We start from the raw sequence: 4,673 nt of genomic DNA on the forward strand, positions 1-4,673 counted from the left end.
CGATTTGTTAATTTACTCCATAACATTTCATCTTTTTACATGATCACTCTTTATATTAATAGTAAAAAAATCTCTTTACTTGCACGTTAGTTTCAAATTTTGAACCCATCCGAGAATTGAGTTGTTGGATATCTCAAAAAATAGATTAGTTAAAGAGCAAATATCCAAGCAAAATACAAGTTGGAGTGAGTCACTATATGTTACCCTATAAGTAGTGTTTTAGCTAAAGAATAAGAATACATATATATTAGTAAAAGTCTCTTATGAACACTTCAATTTATTTTACCTATATATAGGTGAATTATTAGCATCATACTTTAAAAAGGGTTTGTTATATTGTTGATAGTCACAATCATGTGGCACAACTTTGATACAAAAAGTGGTGAAAAAGTTCATGATTCCCAAGTGAAAATGACAAACGGAATTATTTATATATATATATATATATATATATATATATATATATATATATATAAAATTCTTATTAAAAAAAATATTTAGACATGATTAAGACCTGAGTGAACGGTAATTTGATGACGTTTAAGACATGAATAACATTATTCATTTGGGAAACAATAAGTAGTGTTTCGTTGAAAAATAAGTGTATAATTTAAATTTAAACAGACAGGTAGATATACTACATTGATTTTGCATAAAATTTAAAGTTAGGTAATAATATATACTTTACATTTATCTACAATACTATGTATAAAACATTGGTGCTAAAGTTATTGTGCAATTATATTACTAGTTCATTCCTAGGAACTTGCTTCCCATTTATCAACATTTACTCTTATCTATCTAATAATAATAGGTAAACTTAGAATAGTAAGTGGATAACATTTTATTATATTATATAGTTTCAACTTTCAATTTTTAACTTTTATAGCCATATTTCTGAGGGAAATTCTAATTAATAGTATAACATTGCTAAAGATTTGAAAGCTCAAATTGAACATTGGTCATCGATAGCAACCAAGATTTAATTAATTTGTTACTTGTTGCTTTCAATTACATCAATTGACCCTATTGCTAGTGAAGTGTCTAAATAACACTCAATTCGAAATACTAAATAAAACACTAATAACATTGATATCTATATAAAATTACCTAATATGCATTTGTTTCTAGCCAAGAAGAAAACTATTATTGGTCAATGAAAGTAAAATGTCAAAAATGGCTAAAGAAAACTATTGGTCACATGAAAATTAAAATAGCAAAATTGCAAGGAATAAAATTTGATAAAATGGTCTCTTTTCTTCTGTACTACTAGGTTTAAATAATACTTTAGGTATCATTTGAGCAATTTTGATCATTTAAGGAGTTGATTCAGATAATATGAAGGTAAGAAGGTTGTTTCTAATAGATCTTTGACTCAAGTTGAGAATAACAAAATCATTTTAAAAAATGAAGTGAAAGGCCATATAGAATAAAATAGAGAAAATTATACTAATAATCAATAATATGATAATCAAAGAATATTAGACAATAACAATAATATCAAAGATAAAAAGAAAATAATAGTAAATATATATCTCTCAATATCATATCCCCCCCCCACCCCCACTGGCTACCCCTCTTTTTAGTTGTATTTTTTCTAGCGTACCTACTAATACTACTACTAATTTAGCATAGGACCATTACCAACGCCACCAGTTGCATCAACTTCGTCATCATCATTAATGCATGGAAATATATCACCATTCACGAAAACAAACTCTAACAAAATTACCTTTTTGCAGATACCACATTTGTTATATGGTGTGTGCGTGTATATATATATACACACACTTTTGTTGTTATTGTTTATATACTCTTCTGGTTTTCCTAAATGATATTTTGACTTTTTAAATGTTCACCAAAATAAGTGATTTCTTTAAGAAATCAAATATTTTTGTTTTATTCATCCAAGTTGATCTTACCTAAAATGTTAAAAAAAAACTAGATGGGGTAGGGAAGAAATAAGAAGTTAAATGTTAAAAGGGATAACAAAAGTCAGGTTTTTTCAACTTAGATTTTTTTTTTTTTTTGATAAAGTCCCCATAAAAATATATAGGTTGTGTTTAAATATTTCTTTAATCCTAATAAAATACATGTCATACAACTATTTAAAGTGTTATTTACTAAAACAATATAAAATATGAGATAAGGGTGATGGTCCTTTATTGTCGATACATTATCATTGATATGATAATCTTTAGGTGTATTATTCATAGTATACTAAACCATAAAATTGACAATTTTATTTCTTAACTTCTTTGATATTGTACATAATATTCTTGAGAAATAGTTAGTGTAGTGATTTAACTATAGTTATTTCCAACTTTAAATAGATTGATGATCAATTGATCATAATGACATTATACATCACCAATCGATCGAAAGATGAATTTTTCAGTAGTAATGATTTTTGTGTTACTAGGGTGGAAGTTTTGCAATTTTTCTAAACATAATTATGTTACTTTAGTGAAAATAAATCATAGATTGTACTAGTTGAAATAATTTGATACATGGCCGTGTTAAAATTTAAGTTACAAAATATATCTAATTAATAATGTTGAAAACTGATTAAAAAGGAATGTCATTTTTACGGCTCCTTCTCTAGAAAGCCAAATGTTATTTTCATTTTCTTGGTTTTTGTAGCATTTGGACCATTACTTACAGAGCTCGTGTGTTTTAGGAATTTACACATTGGGTTTATATCAAGTCTCGAATCATTTCAAAATGATTTTTGAGAGAATTTGAAAACCCTTTACAATCTCGCTATACTAGCTTTAAAATCAACACCGGAGGAGTTGAATGATATGAGCTGAAGAGATTGAATCAAGTAACTTTCAAAAACACATATAGTAGTTTCACTCGAACTTAGATATGTAAAGACAGAATTGAACGCAAAGAAAAGAGTCATTTCTTTGATGAAAGATGTCACAAAGCTACTATAGTTATTACACATTTGATCTTCTTTTTGTATCAATGAAATTCAACATTTAATCTATTCATAAAATAAAACTTTAACCTTATATATACAATGTAATTTTATTTTTTTTGGATCCCCACCCATAAAACAAGGTACAAAAATAGGATATCCGACTTTCATGTTGATTCGTCACCTACAAGCTCTTTATGCACGGTCCTAAATTAATCTAAGTGTGTCAATTGGGCCGAGTCATTCCAGAATCGAATCGGATCCGATAGCAGCTCAGACTGAACCAACCCAAGATTATGGGTCGTGATGTATCGATTTACCTTGAAGATCTGGAACAGGCTTAGCGTAAACCTCAACCCGATAATCGAAATCGATTGAACTAATACTATTTGTTATTTGATGGTATAGAATTAACCAACTCGATCCGATTTTTTAGTCTAAAATTTAAAATTATATTTAACATTCATGAAGTACTTAAAACGTACTTTTAAAAAAATTATTAAAAAAAATATTTTTTAGTTGAAACCCGAATCAATATGGCCTGAAACTACACAAGTTACATCAAACCCAATAAAATTTGGATCAGTAGGACCCAGTATCCCAACCCGATTTCCAACCCAAACATAGAGCATCCGCATTTCGTAATTAGTGAACCGGTCGATTGCCCGGCGCAATGCCACCCTTAAATTAATCTATCAAATAGATCTTCTTTTACCTTGAACTTTTGCTTATTATTTTTTTCTTCTCAATTTGTGTAACACTATTTGACTTTCGTCCAAAGTTTAAGAAAGAAAAATTTTTTAAAAAAAATTGTGGTTTGAAATGTTCATGGACCATCTGTGTGGTGTGGCTATAGATGATTTCTTATGAAAGAAAATTCTAAAGTACAATATTAAAATGTTAAATTGTGACCAAGGACGAACCCACCTTATATCAGGGGTATCACACAATACTGCTTCGTCAATTTTTATACTATATTTTTAAATAACTTGGAAAGACAGAACATAATTATTACTAAAATAAATCATAATACATGAATAGATAACCAATTTTGGTCCCGTTTGGCGCATGGCATGTGCGATTAAACAATCCAAATGAACTATAATTTGGACCCGTTTGGTAGTAGGTATTCAAAATAGTCCATGGATTAAAATTTAGTTCAACAAAAATATTGTTTGGTTACTTTATTTAGTCTAATCCATGGATTAGTTATACCTCATACAATGTCTTATTTTATCCCTAGAAAAGGGAGGGATAACTAATCCAAGGTTTAACAATCCTTGGATAAGACCCCTAAAATGACTAAACTATCTCCAAATTTTTTTTCCTATTTTTTTCTCTTTGTAATTTAATGTTCTTTTTTTATTATTTATTTATATGAGAATATTTATTAATATTCTTTTAAATTCACCAAATTCGTTCCATGTGATTTGATGATTTCACAAACTAGTTTTTTTTTCTTCGTGTTTGATTTGTTATATTGGGTTGATTTTTTTCGTTTTTTTTAAATGTAGTTCGTCGATTGATCACTTGAACTATTTTTATTTTTTTTAAATAAGCTTCGTGTATTTGAACAATTTAAGTATCTATGTTAAGTTTAAGGTATATTTGACCAAAAAAAATTAGAAATATATTGTGTTATCAATGATGTCGATAGTGGCATATCACACCTCAAAAATAATAATAATTTTTTTATATTTTAGTATTTAACTTGTCTAGTTAAATGAAATATAAATCTCATAATAAC

This window comes from Solanum verrucosum, unplaced genomic scaffold (assembly GCF_900185275.1).
Source record: "Solanum verrucosum unplaced genomic scaffold, falcon-dt-bn FXZP01000138.1, whole genome shotgun sequence".
NCBI lineage: Eukaryota > Viridiplantae > Streptophyta > Magnoliopsida > Solanales > Solanaceae > Solanum > Solanum verrucosum.